The following is a 17887-nucleotide window of genomic DNA, read 5'->3' as shown; positions in this document are numbered from 1 at the left end:
ACCAAGCGGTTCGTGCGGTTGGTACGTGAGAGAACCGCCTCGAGAATGAGAACGTAGAGAGGGGTTTTGGTCGCAAATAGAACTTTGCAAAGTTTTAGGCTTTCTAGCTTCATCCATTGCTGCTATCAACCAATCTTGCAAACTAAATCTCTTTTAAATAAATAATGAGACGTGATACCTGATTAATATTACAATATTTTTAGGTTATTCGAAAATGTAAGTTTTGTTTAAAAATTTTTTTTCTCTATTTTTTTCCAATCCAACCCAACAATTATTATACATCATTTTAAAGAGAGAGCTTTGAGCTTTAATTTAAAATAAGTTTCATTCCTTAATTTCAATAAATACGGCTTACAGGAATTTTTAAATTAGCATCTTTTTAACATTTTTAGGTTATTCGAAAATGTAAGTTTTGTTTAAAAATTTGTTTTCTCTATTTTTTTCCAATCCAACCCAACAATTATTATACATCATTTTAAAGAGAGAGCTTTGAGCTTTAATTTAAAATAAGTTTCATTTCTTAAACTCAATAAATACGGCTTACAGGAATTTTTAAATTAGCATCTTTTTAACATTTTTAGGTTATTCGAAAATGTAAGTTTTGTTTAAAAATTTGTTTTCTCTATTTTTTTCCAATCCAACCCAACAATTATTATACATCATTTTAAAGAGAGAGCTTTGAGCTTTAATTTAAAATAAGTTTCATTTCTTAAACTCAATAAATACGGCTTACAGGAATTTTTAAATTAGCATCTTTTTAACATTTTTAGGTTATTCGAAAATGTAAGTTTTGTTTAAAAATTTGTTTTCTCTATTTTTTTCCAATCCAACCCAACAATTATTATACATCATTTTAAAGAGAGAGCTTTGAGCTTTAATTTAAAATAAGTTTCATTTCTTAAACTCAATAAATACGGCTTACAGGAATTTTTAAATTAGCATCTTTTTAACATTTTTAGGTTATTCGAAAATGTAAGTTTTGTTTAAAAATTTGTTTTCTCTATTTTTTTCTAATCCAACCCAACAATTATTATACATCATTTTAAAGAGAAAGCTTTGAGCTTTAATTTAAGATAAGTTTCATTCCTTAATTTCAATAAATACGGCTTACAGGAATTTTTAAATTAGCATCTTTTTAACATTTTTAGGTTATTCGAAAATGTAAGTTTTGTTTAAAAATTTTTTTTCTCTATTTTTTTCCAATCCAACCCAACAATTATTATACATCATTTTAAAGAGAAAGCTTTGAGCTTTAATTTAAAATAAGTTTCATTCTTTAATTTCAATAAATACGGCTTACAGGAATTTTTAAATTAGCATCTTTTTTGACACTTTTAGGTTATATGAAAATGTAAGTTTTATTTCAAAATTTTTTTTCTTAATATTTTTCCAATCCAACCCATCACCTATTATACATCATTTTAAAGAGAAAGCTTTGAGCTTTAATTTAAAATAAGTTTCATTCCTTAATTTCAATAAATACGGCTTACAGGAATTTTTAAATTAGAAACTTTTTAACATTTTTAGGTTATTAGAAAATGTAAGTTTTGTTTAAAAATTTTTTTTCTCTATTTTTTTCCAATCCAACCCAACAATTATTATACATCATTTTAAAGAGAAAGCTTTGAGCTTTAATTTAAAATAAGTTTCATTCCTTAATTACAATAAATACGGCTTACAGGAATTTTTAAATTAGTATCTTTTTTGACTCTTTTAAATGTAAGTGTTGTTTCAACATTTTTTTTCTTAATATTTTTCCAATCCAACCCAACAATTATTATACATCATTTTAAAGAGAAAGCTTTGAGCTTCAATTTAAAATAAGTTTCATTCCTTAATTTTAATAAATACGGCTTCCAGGAATTTTTAAATTAGCATCTTTTTTGACATTTTTAGGTTATTCCAAAATGTAAGTTTTGTTTCAAAATTTGTTTTCTCTATTTTTTTCCAATCCAACCCAACAATTATTATACATCATTTTAAAGAGAAAGCTTTGAGCTTTAATTTAAAATAAGTTTCATTCCTTAATTTCAATAAATACGGCTTACAGGAATTTTTAAATTAGCATCTTTTTAACATTTTTAGGTTATTCGAAAATGTAAGTTTTGTTTAAAAATTTTTTTTCTCTATTTTTTTCCAATCCAACCCAACAATTATTATACATCATTTTAAAGAGAAAGCTTTGAGCTTCAATTTAAAATAAGTTTCATTCCTTAATTTTAATAAATACGGCTTCCAGGAATTTTTAAATTAGCATCTTTTTTGACATTTTTAGGTTATTCCAAAATGTAAGTTTTGTTTCAAAATTTGTTTTCTCTATTTTTTTCCAATCCAACCCAACAATTATTATACATCATTTTAAAGAGAAAGCTTTGAGCTTTAATTTAAAATAAGTTTCATTCCTTAATTTCAATAAATACGGCTTACAGGAATTTTTAAATTAGCATCTTTTTAACATTTTTAGGTTATTCGAAAATGTAAGTTTTGTTTAAAAATTTTTTTTCTCTATTTTTTTCCAATCCAACCCAACAATTATTATACATCATTTTAAAGAGAAAGCTTTGAGCTTCAATTTAAAATAAGTTTCATTCCTTAATTTTAATAAATACGGCTTCCAGGAATTTTTAAATTAGCATCTTTTTTGACATTTTTAGGTTATTCCAAAATGTAAGTTTTGTTTCAAAATTTGTTTTCTCTATTTTTTTCCAATCCAACCCAACAATTATTATACATCATTTTAAAGAGAAAGCTTTGAGCTTTAATTTAAAATAAGTTTCATTCCTTAATTTCAATAAATACGGCTTACAGGAATTTTTAAATTAGCATCTTTTTAACATTTTTAGGTTATTCGAAAATGTAAGTTTTGTTTAAAAATTTTTTTTCTCTATTTTTTTCCAATCCAACCCAACAATTATTATACATCATTTTAAAGAGAAAGCTTTGAGCTTCAATTTAAAATAAGTTTCATTCCTTAATTTTAATAAATACGGCTTCCAGGAATTTTTAAATTAGCATCTTTTTTGACATTTTTAGGTTATTCCAAAATGTAAGTTTTGTTTCAAAATTTGTTTTCTCTATTTTTTTCCAATCCAACCCAACAATTATTATACATCATTTTAAAGAGAAAGCTTTGAGCTTTAATTTAAAATAAGTTTCATTCCTTAATTTCAATAAATACGGCTTACAGGAATTTTTAAATTAGCATCTTTTTAACATTTTTAGGTTATTCGAAAATGTAAGTTTTGTTTAAAAATTTTTTTTCTCTATTTTTTTCCAATCCAACCCAACAATTATTATACATCATTTTAAAGAGAAAGCTTTGAGCTTCAATTTAAAATAAGTTTCATTCCTTAATTTTAATAAATACGGCTTCCAGGAATTTTTAAATTAGCATCTTTTTTGACATTTTTAGGTTATTCCAAAATGTAAGTTTTGTTTCAAAATTTGTTTTCTCTATTTTTTTCCAATCCAACCCAACAATTATTATACATCATTTTAAAGAGAAAGCTTTGAGCTTTAATTTAAAATAAGTTTCATTCCTTAATTTCAATAAATACGGCTTACAGGAATTTTTAAATTAGCATCTTTTTAACATTTTTAGGTTATTCGAAAATGTAAGTTTTGTTTAAAAATTTTTTTTCTCTATTTTTTTCCAATCCAACCCAACAATTATTATACATCATTTTAAAGAGAAAGCTTTGAGCTTCAATTTAAAATAAGTTTCATTCCTTAATTTTAATAAATACGGCTTCCAGGAATTTTTAAATTAGCATCTTTTTTGACATTTTTAGGTTATTCCAAAATGTAAGTTTTGTTTCAAAATTTGTTTTCTCTATTTTTTTCCAATCCAACCCAACAATTATTATACATCATTTTAAAGAGAAAGCTTTGAGCTTTAATTTAAAATAAGTTTCATTCCTTAATTTCAATAAATACGGCTTACAGGAATTTTTAAATTAGCATCTTTTTAACATTTTTAGGTTATTCGAAAATGTAAGTTTTGTTTCAAAATTTTTTTTCTCTATTTTTTTCCAATCCAACCCAACAATTATTATACATCATTTTAAAGAGAAAGCTTTGAGCTTTAATTTAAAATAAGTTTCATTCCTTAATTTCAATAAATACGGCTTACAGGAATTTTTAAATTAGCATCTTTTTAACATTTTTAGGTTATTCGAAAAAATAAGTTTTGTTTAAAAATTTTTTTTCTCTATTTTTTTCCAATCCAACCCAACAATTAATATACATCATTTTCAAGAGAGAGCTTTGAGCTTTAATTTAAAATAAGTTTCATTCCTTAATTTCAATAAATACGGCTTACAGGAATTTTTAAATTAGCATCTTTTTAACATTTTTAGGTTATTCGAAAAAAATAAGTTTTGTTTAAAAATTTTTTTTCTCTATTTTTTTCCAATCCAACCCAACAATTATTATACATCATTTTAAAGAGAAAGCTTTGAGCTTTAATTTAAAATAAGTTTCATTCCTTAATTTCAATAAATACGGCTTACAGGAATTTTTAAATTAGCATCTTTTTAACATTTTTAGGTTATTCGAAAAAATAAGTTTTGTTTAAAAATTTTTTTTCTCTATTTTTTTCCAATCCAACCCAACAATTAATATACATCATTTTCAAGAGAGAGCTTTGAGCTTTAATTTAAAATAAGTTTCATTCCTTAATTTCAATAAATACGGCTTACAGGAATTTTTAAATTAGCATCTTTTTAACATTTTTAGGTTATTCGAAAAAAATAAGTTTTGTTTAAAAATTTTTTTTCTCTATTTTTTTCCAATCCAACCCAACAATTATTATACATCATTTTAAAGAGAAAGCTTTGAGCTTTAATATAGAATAAGTTTCATTCCTTAATTTCAATAAATACGGCTTACAGGAATTTTTAAATTAGCATCTTTTTTGACTCTTTTAAATGTAAGTGTTGTTTCAACATTTTTTTTCTTAATATTTTTCCAATCCAACCCAACAATTATTATACATCATTTTAAAGAGAAAGCTTTGAGCTTTAATTTTAAATAAGTTTCATTCCTTAATTTCAATAAATACGGCTTACAGGAATTTTTAAATTAGCATCTTTTTAACATTTTTAGGTTATTCGAAAAAATAAGTTTTGTTTAAAAATTTTTTTTCTCTATTTTTTTCCAAACCAACCCAACAATTATTATACATCATTTTAAAGAGAGAGCTTTGAGCTTTAATTTAAAATAAGTTTCATTCCTTAATTTCAATAAATACGGCTTACAGGAATTTTTAAATTAGCATCTTTTTAACATTTTTAGGTTATTCGAAAAAAATAAGTTTTGTTTAAAAATTTTTTTTCTCTATTTTTTTCCAATCCAACCCAACAATTATTATACATCATTTTAAAGAGAGAGCTTTGAGCTTTAATTTAAAATAAGTTTCATTCCTTAATTTCAATAAATACGGCTTACAGGAATTTTTAAATTAGCATCTTTTTAACATTTTTAGGTTATTCGAAAATGTAAGTTTTGTTTCAAAATTGTTTTTCTCTATATTTTTCCAATCCAACCCAACAATTGTTATACATCATTTTAAAGAGAAAGCTTTGAGATTTAATTTAAAATAAGTTTCATTCCTTAATTTCAATAAATACGGCTTCCAGGAATTTTTAAATTAGCATCTTTTTTGACACTTTTAAATGTAAGTGTTGTTTCAACATTTTTTTTTTTAATATTTTTCCAATCCAACCCAACAATTATTATACATCATTTTAAAGAGAAAGCTTTGAGCTTTAATTTAAAATAAGTCTCATTCCTTAATTTCAATAAATACGGCTTCCAGGAATTTTTAAATTAGCATCTTTTTAACATTTTTAGGTTATTCCAAAATGTAAGTTTTGTTTAAAAATTTTTTTTCTCTATTTTTTTCCAATCCAACCCAACAATTATTATACATCATTTTAAAGAGAAAGCTTTGAGCTTTAATTTAAAATAAGTTTCATTCCTTAATTTCAATAAATACGGCTTACAGGAATTTTTAAATTAGCATCTTTTTTGACTCTTTTAAATGTAAGTGTTGTTTCAACATTTTTTTTCTTAATATTTTTCCAATCCAACCCAACAATTATTATACATCATTTTAAAGAGAAAGCTTTGAGCTTTAATTTAAAACAAGTTTCATTCCTTAATTTCAATAAATACGGCTTACAGGAATTTTTAAATTAGCATCTTTTTAACATTTTTAGGTTATTCGAAAAAATAAGTTTTGTTTAAAAATTTTTTTTCTCTATTTTTTTCCAATCCAACCCAACAATTATTATACATCATTTTAAAGAGAAAGCTTTGAGCTTTAATTTAAAATAAGTTTCATTCCTTAATTTCAATAAATACGGCTTACAGGAATTTTTAAATTAGCATTTTTTTAACATTTTTAGGTTATTCGAAAATGTAAGTTTTGTTTAAAAATTTTTTTTCTCTATTTTTTTCCAATCCAACCCAACAATTATTATACATCATTTTAAAGAGAAAGCTTTGAGCTTTAATTTAAAATAAGTTTCATTTCTTAATTTCAATAAATACGGCTTACAGGAATTTTTAAATTAGCATCTTTTTAACATTTTTAGGTTATTCGAAAATGTAAGTTTTGTTTCAAAATTTTTTTTCTCTATTTTTTTGCAATCTAACCCAACAATTAATATACATCATTTTCAAGAGAAAGCTTTGAGCTTTAATTTAAAATAAGTTTCATTCCTTAATTTCAATAAATACGGCTTACAGGAATTTTTAAATTAGCATCTTTTTAACATTTTTAGGTTATTCGAAAATGTAAGTTTTGTTTCAAAATTTTTTTTCTCTATTTTTTTCCAATCCAACCCAACAATTATTATACATCATTTTAAAGAGAAAGCTTTGAGCTTTAATTTAAAATAAGTTTCATTTCTTAATTTCAATAAATACGGCTTACAGGAATTTTTAAATTAGCATCTTTTTAACATTTTTAGGTTATTCGAAAATGTAAGTTTTGTTTCAAAATTTTTTTTCTCTATTTTTTTGCAATCTAACCCAACAATTAATATACATCATTTTCAAGAGAAAGCTTTGAGCTTTAATTTAAAATAAGTTTCATTTCTTAATTTCAATAAATACGGCTTACAGGAATTTTTAAATTAGCATCTTTTTAACATTTTTAGGTTATTCGAAAATGTAAGTTTTGTTTCAAAATTTTTTTTCTCTATTTTTTTCCAATCCAACCCAACAATTATTATACATCATTTTAAAGAGAAAGCTTTGAGCTTTAATTTAAAATAAGTTTCATTTCTTAATTTCAATAAATACGGCTTACAGGAATTTTTAAATTAGCATCTTTTTAACATTTTTAGGTTATTCGAAAATGTAAGTTTTGTTTCAAAATTTTTTTTCTCTATTTTTTTGCAATCTAACCCAACAATTAATATACATCATTTTCAAGAGAAAGCTTTGAGCTTTAATTTAAAATAAGTTTCATTCCTTAATTTCAATAAATACGGCTTACAGGAATTTTTAAATTAACATCTTTTTAACATTTTTAGGTTATTCGAAAATGTAAGTTTTGTTTCAAAATTTTTTTTCCAATCCAACCCAACAATTATTATACATCATTTTAAAGAGAAAGCTTTGAGCTTCATTTTAAAATAAGTTTCATTCCTTAATTTCAATAAATACGGCTTACAGGAATTTTTAAATTAGCATCTTTTTAACATTTTTAGGTTATTCGAAAATGTAAGTTTTGTTTCAAAATTGTTTTTCTCTATATTTTTCCAATCCAACCCAACAATTGTTATACATCATTTTAAAGAGAAAGCTTTGAGATTTAATTTAAAATAAGTTTCATTCCTTAATTTCAATAAATACGGCTTACAGAAATTTTTAAATTAGCATCTTTTTAACATTTTTAGGTTATTCGAAAATGTAAGTTTTGTTTCAAAAATTTTTTTCTCTATTTTTTTCCAATCCAACCCAACAATTATTATACATCATTTTAAAGAGAAAGCTTTGAGCTTTAATTTAAAATAAGTTTCATTCCTTAATTTCAATAAATACGGCTTCCAGGAATTTTTAAATTAGCATCTTTTTAACATTTTTAAGTTATTCGAAAATGTAAGTTTTGTTTAAAAATTTGTTTTCTCTATTTTTTTCCAATCCAACCCAACAATTATTATACATCATTTTAAAGAGAAAGCTGTGAGCTTTAATTTAAAATAAGTTTCATTCCTTAATTTCAATAAATACGGCTTCCAGGAATTTCTAAATTAGCATCTTTTTTGACACTTTTAGGTTATTCGAAAATGTAAGTTTTATTTCAAAATTTTTTTTCTTAATATTTTTCCAATCCAACCCATCACCTATTATACATCATTTTAAAGAGAAAGCTTTGAGCTTTAATTTAAGATAAGTTTCATTCCTTAATTTCAATAAATACGGATTCCAGGAATTTTTAAATTAGCATCTTTTTAACATTTTTAAGTTATTCAAAAATGTAAGTTTTGTTTCAAAATTTTTTTTCTCTATTTTTTTTTAATCCAACCCAACAATTATTATACATCATTTTAAAGAGAAAGCTTTGAGCTTTAATTTAAAATAAGTTTCATTCTTTAATTTCAATAAATACGGCTTACAGGAATTTTTAAATTAGCATCTTTTTAGCATTTTTAGGTTATTCGAAAATGTAAGTTTTGTTTCAAAATTCTTTTTCTCTATTTTTTTCCAATCCAACCCAACAATTATTATACATCATTTTAAAGAGAAAGCTTTGAGCTTTAATATAGAATAAGTTTCATTCCTTAATTTCAATAAATACGGCTTACAGGAATTTTTAAATTAGCATCTTTTTTGACATTTTTAGGTTATTCCAAAATGTAAGTTTTGTTTCAAAATTTGTTTTCTCTATTTTTTTCCAATCCAACCCAACAATTATTATACATCATTTTAAAGATAAAGCGTTGAGCTTTAATTTAAAATAAGTCTCATTCCTTAATTTCAATAAATACGGCTTCCAGGAATTTTTAAATTAGCATCTTTTTTGACACTCTTAGGTTATACGAAAATGTAAGTTTTATTTCAACTTTTCTTTTCTCTATATTTTTCCAATCCAACCCAACAATTATTATACATCATTTTAAAGAGAAAGCTTTGAGCTTCAATTTAAAATAAGTTTCATTCCTTAATTTTAATAAATACGGCTTCCAGGAATTTTTAAATTAGCATCTTTTTTGACATTTTTAGGTTATTCCAAAATGTAAGTTTTGTTTCAAAATTTGTTTTCTCTATTTTTTTCCAATCCAACCCAACAATTATTATACATCATTTTAAAGAGAAAGCTTTGAGCTTTAATTTAAAATAAGTTTCATTCCTTAATTTCAATAAATACGGCTTCCAGGAATTTTTAAATTAGCATCTTTTTAACATTTTTAGGTTATTCGAAAATATAAGTTTTGTTTCAAAATTTTTTTTCCAATCTAATCCAACAATTATTATACATCATTTTAAAGAGAAAGCTTTGAGCTTTAATTTAAAACAAGTTTCATTCCTTAATTTCAATAAATACGGCTTACAGGAATTTTTAAATTAGCATCTTTTTAACATTTTTAGGTTATTCGAAAATGTAAGTTTTGTTTCAAAATTTGTTTTCTCTATTTTTTTCCAATCCAACCCAACAATTATTATACATCATTTTAAAGAGGAAGCTTTGAGATTTAATTTAAAATAAGTTTCATTCCTTAATTTCAATAAATACGGCTTACAGAAATTTTTAAATTAGCATCTTTTTAACATTTTTAGGTTATTTGAAAATGTAAGTTTTGTTTAAAAATTTTTTTTCTCTATTTTTTTCTAATCCAACCCAACAATTATTATACATCATTTTAAAGAGAAAGCTTTGAGCTTTAATTTAAAATAAGTTTCATTCCTTAATTTCAATAAATACGGCTTCCAGGAATTTTTAAATTAGCATCTTTTTTGACACTTTTAGGTTATACGAAAATGTTAGTTTTAACTCAATACTCGTTTTCTCAATATTTTTTTAATTCAACCCATCGATTGTTATACATCGATTTAAACAGAAAGCTTCAAGCTTCAATTTAAAATAAGTTTTATTTCTTAATTTCAATAAAGACGGTTTCCAGGAATTTTTTTTTGCAAAGTTTTAGGCTATCAACCAATCTTACAAACAAGTGATTGACAAAACCGTGATGCCTGATTAAGAGTTAATAATGATTGAGGAAATGCCTTAAGGAATATACCGGAAAAGAATTATGGTGAAGTATTTGGTTTCATAAGGAACGAATTTGATCTTCCAATGGAAAATTAATAATTGTATTGGTACAATGGTTTGTTATGTTAATTGATAAAAAATTAATAGCCTATAACACGAAATGAATTATTAAAATTATTATTAACAAAGAGATTATTTGATTATGAGGCGTTGTCTAAAAGTGGAGAGTTTTCATCGCTAGATATGATTGAGTTTATGACCGAAAATCATTAATTTTACTATTTTGTAACATGACTTTTAAATAAACGATGATCGAAACCAAATTGAATCTGATTGTTTATTTATGGATCATTACGAATAATTTAAGTACAAACAATTTTTCTCCATCGCTTTTAATTTTTGAGATATGATTGAGTTTATGTTCGAAAACTGAATCTGATTGTGGATTACGTCTTTATGGATCACTACCGCGTTTAGATTTTGAGATTTTATGATTGAAAAGTTTGAAAAGAGTTTCAACTAAAACATGATCGTAAATTGAATCCGATTAAGGATTATATTTATGGATCATTAATACACTGAGAGAAATGGATATAATATTTAATACGTTAGTGACAGCGAGACGAGATTGTACTGAAGCATATAAATACAATGAATTGTATTTCTCAGTGTAACAATTTAAGTCTAAAATATTTTCCTCTATCCCTTTTAGTTTTTGAGATATGATTGAGTTTATGATCAAAGTCACCAAATTTGATATTTTGTAGATTTACGACATTCAATAAAGAAATGGACATAACCAAATTGAATCTGATTATGGAGCTGTTACAAATACATAGGAAAAGTACTCCCAGTAATCAGTAAAAGTAGCGTTATAAATTATTTTTACTCCTAGTAATAAGTAATAAGTAACTTCGATTACCGAATGTTACCATTAGCTAATAGTAAAACACGAAAATGTAGTAAATTTTCATATTTTCGTATTTTTCTCGCTATTGACGCATTTAAGAGCAAAAATGAAAGAGACCAATGTTGTTAAGAATCAAATTTGCTACAACTTTTGCTCCAAAAGTTTTTTTGTAATATGCTTCGATTCCCGAATGTTACCATTAGCTAATAGTAAAACAAGGAAATTTAGTAAATTTTCATATTTTTGTATTTTTCTCGATATTGACGCATCTGAGAGCAAAAATGCAAGAGAGCAATATTGTTAAGAATAAAATTTGCTACAACTTTTGATCTAAAAGTTTTTTTGTAACATGCTTCGATTCACGAATGTTACCATTAGCTAATAGTAAAACAAGAAAATGTAGTAAATTTTCATATTTTCGTATTTTTCTCGATATTGACGCATTTAAGAGCAAAAAGTAAAGAGACCAATGTTGTTAAGTATAAAATTTGCTACAACTTTTGCTCCAAAAGTCTTTTTGTAATATGCTTCGATTCCCGAATATTACCATTAGCTAATAGTAAAACAAGAAAATGTAGTAAATTTTCATATTTTCGTATTTTTCTAGCTATTGACGCATTTAAGAGCAAAAATGAAAGAGACCAATATTGTTAAGAATAAAATTTGCTACAACTTTTGCTCCAAAAGTTTTTTTGTAATATGCTTCGATTCCCGAATGTTACCATTAGCTAATAGTAAAACAAGAAAATGTAGTAAATTTTCATATTTTCGTATTTTTCTCGCTATTGACGCATTTAAGAGCAAAAATGAAAGAGAGCAATATTGTTAAGAATAAAATTTGCTACAACTTTTGATCTAAAAGTTTTTTTGTAACATGCTTCGATTACCGAATGTTACCATTAGCTAATAGTAAAACAAGGAAACGTAGTAAATTTTCATATTTTCGTATTTTTCTCGCTATTGACGCATTTAAGAGCAAATATGAAAGAGACCAATGTTGTTAAGAATAAAATTTGCTACAACTTTTGCTCCAACAGTTTTTTTGTAACATGCTTCGATTCACGAATGTTACCATTAGCTAATAGTAAAACAAGAAAATGTAGTAAATTTTCATATTTTCGTATTTTTCTCGATATTGACGCATCTGAGAGCAAAAATGCAAGAGACCAATATTGTTAAGAATAAAATTTGCTACAACTTTTGATCTAAAAGTTTTTTTGTAACATGCTTCGATTACCGAATATTACCATTAGCTAATAGTAAAACAAGGAAATGTAGTAAATTTTCATATTTTCGTATTTTTCTAGCTATTGACGCATTTAAGAGCAAAAATGAAAGAGACCAATGTTGTTAAGAATAAAATTTGCTACAACTTTTGCTCCAAAAGTTTTTTTGTAATATGCTTCGATTCCCGAATGTTACCATTAGCTAATAATAAAACAAGGAAATTTAGTAAATTTTTATATTTTTGTATTTTTCTCGCTATTGACGCATTTAAGAGCAAAAATGAAAGAGAGCAATATTGTTAAGAATAAAATTTGCTACAACTTTTGCTCCAAAAGTTTTTTTGTAATATGCTTCGATTCCCGAATGTTACCATTAGCTAATAGTAAAACAAGAAAATGTAGTAAATTTTCATATTTTCGTATTTTTTTCGATATTGACGCATTTAAGAGCAAAAAGTAAAGAGACCAATGTTGTTAAGTATAAAATTTGCTACAACTTTTGCTCCAAAAGTCTTTTTGTAATATGCTTCGATTCCCGAATATTACCATTAGCTAATAGTAAAACAAGAAAATGTAGTAAATTTTCATATTTTCGTATTTTTCTAGCTATTGACGCATTTAAGAGCAAAAATGAAAGAGACCAATATTGTTAAGAATAAAATTTGCTACAACTTTTGATCTAAAAGTTTTTTTGTAACATGCTTCGATTCCCGAATGTTACCATTAGCTAATAGTAAAACAAGGAAATTTTGTAAATTTTCATATTTTTGTATTTTTCTCGATATTGACGCATCTGAGAGCAAAAATGCAAGAGAGCAATATTGTTAAGAATAAAATTTGCTACAACTTTTGCTCCAACAGTTTTTTTGTAACATGCTTCGATTCACGAATGTTACCATTAGCTAATAGTAAAACAAGAAAATGTAGTAAATTTTCATATTTTCGTATTTTTCTAGCTATTGACGCATTTAAGAGCAAAAATGAAACAGACCAAAGTTGTTAAGAATAAAATTTGCTACAACTTTTGCTCCAAAAGTTTTTTTGTAATATGCTTCGATTCCCGAATATTACCATTAGCTAATAGTAAAACAAGAAAATGTAGTAAATTTTCATATTTTCGTATTTTTCTCGATATTGACGCATTTAAGAGCAAAAAGTAAAGAGACCAATGTTGTTAAGTATAAAATTTGCTACAACTTTTGCTCCAAAAGTCTTTTTGTAATATGCTTCGATTCCCGAATATTACCATTAGCTAATAGTAAAACAAGAAAATGTAGTAAATTTTCATATTTTCGTATTTTTTTCGATATTGACGCATTTAAGAGCAAAAAGTAAAGAGACCAATGTTGTTAAGTATAAAATTTGCTACAACTTTTGCTCCAAAAGTCTTTTTGTAATATGCTTCGATTCCCGAATATTACCATTAGCTAATAGTAAAACAAGAAAATGTAGTAAATTTTCATATTTTCGTATTTTTCTAGCTATTGACGCATTTAAGAGCAAAAATGAAAGAGACCAATATTGTTAAGAATAAAATTTGCTACAACTTTTGATCTAAAAGTTTTTTTGTAACATGCTTCGATTCCCGAATGTTACCATTAGCTAATAGTAAAACAAGGAAATTTTGTAAATTTTCATATTTTTGTATTTTTCTCGATATTGACGCATCTGAGAGCAAAAATGCAAGAGAGCAATATTGTTAAGAATAAAATTTGCTACAACTTTTGCTCCAACAGTTTTTTTGTAACATGCTTCGATTCACGAATGTTACCATTAGCTAATAGTAAAACAAGAAAATGTAGTAAATTTTCATATTTTCGTATTTTTCTAGCTATTGACGCATTTAAGAGCAAAAATGAAACAGACCAAAGTTGTTAAGAATAAAATTTGCTACAACTTTTGCTCCAAAAGTTTTTTTGTAATATGCTTCGATTCCCGAATATTACCATTAGCTAATAGTAAAACAAGAAAATGTAGTAAATTTTCATATTTTCGTATTTTTCTCGATATTGACGCATCTGAGAGCAAAAATGCAAGAGAGCAATATTGTTAAGAATAAAATTTGCTACAACTTTTGATCTAAAAGTTTTTTTGTAACATGCTTCGATTACCGAATGTTACCATTAGCTAATAGTAAAACAAGGAAATTTAGTAAATTTTCATATTTTTGTATTTTTCTCGATATTGACGCATTTAAGAGCAAAAATGAAAGAGAGCAATATTGTTAAGAATAAAATTTACTACAACTTTTGCTCCAAAAGTTTTTTTGTAATATGCTTCGATTCCCGAATGTTACCATTAACTAATAGTAAAACAAGGAAATTTAGTAAATTTTCATATTTTTGTATTTTTCTCGATATTGACGCATCTGAGAGCAAAAATGAAAGAGACCAATGTTGTTAAGAATAAAATTTGCTACAACTTTTGATCTAAAAGTTTTTTTGTAACATGCTTCGATTACCGAATGTTACCATTAGCTAATAGTAAAACAAGAAAATGTAGTAAATTTTCATATTTTCGTATTTTTCTCGCTATTGACGCATTTAAGAGCAAAAATGAAAGAGAGCAATATTGTTAAGAATAAAATTTGCAACAACTTTTGATCTAAAAATTTTTCTATAACATGCTCCGATTCGGAAGTGTTACCACTACCTACTTAAAACAACGAAATTCATTAAATTTTCCATAACTTCCTTCGTATTGAACAGCAAAGCGAAAGGTACTGTCCTCCAGAATATGGTGATATTATTCAGTCAGAGTCAGGGGAAATTATGAATGGTCAGTGGCGAGCTGAACCAAAATATAGGATGGGTTGGAAGCAACAATGCGGCAAGAATGTTCCAGAAGAACAGAGACTTGTGCGAATATTTTAACGGTATTGGAACTGTGACATGGCAATATGACGATGTATCGCGCGTTAGACCTTAAATTTTTTATATTAATAAAACCATTTCGAAACTGGTCATCACATTATGGCGCCTCGACCATGAGCGGCTTCGGCTTTATCAGAGGAACTAGTAGATACATCTTTTAACAAATTAAGCCGAATTCAGTATTTTTTCCAGGATGATTGACGTTTCAATAGAAAACTAACCTTACTCAATACTCTTTTACGGAATGATCGAATCCGAACGTGGATTATACATTTATAGACACTTAGTAGTAATTTACGTCCAAAAAATGTTCTCTATCGCTTTTAGTTATTGAGATAGAATTCATAATTGAAGTTGAACCATAAATACTCAATATTGAATATGTTGATTTTAATTTTGAGGTTATGATAAAGATGGATGGTGTTAACTTAGATTAAGAAGAAGAAAAAGGTGGTCATCGAATTTTTCGAGCAATTTATTTGCGGAATTTCTTCTCTCGCGGTCGTAAAAGCACCGTGTCGGAGTCCAACACGAAGGTGCTCTCCGGTGTGCTGTGGCACCGAAGTTTTACGACGCGCCGTCCGTTAATTACCAATTTAAAACGTGGGGTAATTAGTTTTCGAGACGGTCACACGCGCGGGGCATAGCCCCATCCACCACGATAACGACAACGTCGGAGACGCCCATTTTTGTCACGAACTTTTTAAAATGGCGAAAAATAATTATTTAGCAAAACGTAGAAATTTTCTTTTTTTTTTGGTCATCCTCAGGGAATTTTTTCGATATTTCATTATGTATATTACACGGTAAAATAAGTACTTGACCATAGCAATTAACGCGAAGCAGATAGGAATGGCTTTTAGTACTTCATAAGATAATTAAATGAGCCATTTTATGGTTACTTAAGAGGCGACTCTCGACACTATTTTATTTATTTATTTCTTTTTTTTTATTATTTTGCTAAAAATTCAAAATTTAATTAATCACCTTATCCCAAAAAGAAATTTGTATCTTTCCAAGAAGATTTATTTTCGTAGAAACAAATTCCCTAAGGCGTGATTAAAATCTTCGTCAAAAATACTCAATATTTACTTTTTCAAGTTAACAATAAAGCTACTGTTAAAATTTTTTTGACGTCTCAACAATAATGAACTTGATGAAGACTTCCCTTGACAATTTCGTTTCATAGAAATGGTTTTGGACGTTTCAATCTTTAATAAAAATGGGTATTCGATCAAAAAAGAATCAAGCAGAAGAAAGGAAAAATTGAAAAGTTAAAGATTTGGATAAAGAACACAAACCCATAACGGTGTTCGGAGAGAAACCAGAAAAGATTGTCGCATCGTCATGGGAACAGTACCCATCAATAATGAAGAAAAAAACCGAAACAATTTTATTAAAAGCGAAACAACCAGAACAGAACAACAAAAAAAGTCTTTGGAGGAAAAAAATAAATTCAAATACCTTTGTTAAGCGTTGCATAAAGATTTAAATTGAATTATTAAATGCTAATTGTAATATGCTTCGATTCCCGAATGTTACCATTAGCTAATAGTAAAACAAGGAAATTTAGTAAATTCTTATATTTTTGTATTTTTCTCGATATTGACGCATCTGAGAGCAAAAATGCAAGAGAGCAATATTGTTAAGAATAAAATTTGCTACAACTTTTGATCTAAAAGTTTTTTTGTAATATGCTTCGATTCCCGAATGTTACCATTAGCTTATAGTAAAGCAAGAAAATGTAGCAAATTTTCATATTTTCGTATTTTTCTCGCTATTGACGCATTTAAGAGCAAAAATTAAAGAGACCAATGTTGTTAAGAATAAAATTTGCTACAACTTTTGATCTAAAAGTTTTTGTGTAACATGCTTCGATTCCCGAATGTTACCATTAGCTAATAGTAAAACAAGGAAATTTAGTAAATTTTCATATTTTTGTATTTTTCTCGATATTGACGCATTTAAGAGCAAAAATTAAAGAGGCCAATGTTGTTAAGAATAAAATTTGCTACAACTTTTGATCTAAAAGTTTTTGTGTAACATGCTTCGATTTCCGAATGTTACCATTAGCTAATAGTAAAACAAGGAAATTTAGTAAATTTTCATATTATTGTATTTTTCTCGATATTGACGCATCCGAGAGCAAAAATGCAAGAGAGCAATATTGTTAAGAATAAAATTTGCTACAACTTTTGATCTAAAAGTTTTTGTGTAACATGCTTCGATTTCCGAATGTTACCATTAGCTAATAGTAAAACAAGGAAATTTAGTAAATTTTCATATTATTGTATTTTTCTCGATATTGACGCATCTGAGAGCAAAAATGCAAGAGAGCAATATTGTTAAGAATAAAATTTGCTACAACTTTTGATCTAAAAGTTTTTGTGTAACATGCTTCGATTTCCGAATGTTACCATTAGCTAATAGTAAAACAAGGAAATTTAGTAAATTTTCATATTTTTGTATTTTTCTCGATATTGACGCATCTAAGAGCAAAAATGCAAGAGAGCAATATTGTTAAGAATAAAATTTGCAACAACTTTTGATCTACAAATTTTTTTGTAATATGCTTCGATTCCCGAATGTTACCATTAGCTAATAGTAAAACAAGAAAATTTAGTAAATTTTCATATTTTTATATTTTTCTCGA

The 17887-nt window shown here is 25.9% G+C and overlaps 1 protein-coding gene across 1 annotated transcript in view; it reads left to right on the top strand.

Moving 5' to 3' along the window:
- The window catches only part of LOC111420091 (protein gooseberry-neuro-like), a 135017-nt gene that overhangs the window by 67418 nt on the left and 49712 nt on the right, over positions 1-17887 (top strand). The window lies entirely within an intron of this gene.

Source organism: Onthophagus taurus, chromosome 5, assembly GCF_036711975.1.
Source record: "Onthophagus taurus isolate NC chromosome 5, IU_Otau_3.0, whole genome shotgun sequence".
NCBI lineage: Eukaryota > Metazoa > Arthropoda > Insecta > Coleoptera > Scarabaeidae > Onthophagus > Onthophagus taurus.
The sequence above is the reverse complement of the archived record's forward strand: the minus strand, read 5'-3'. Positions and strand labels throughout refer to the sequence as shown.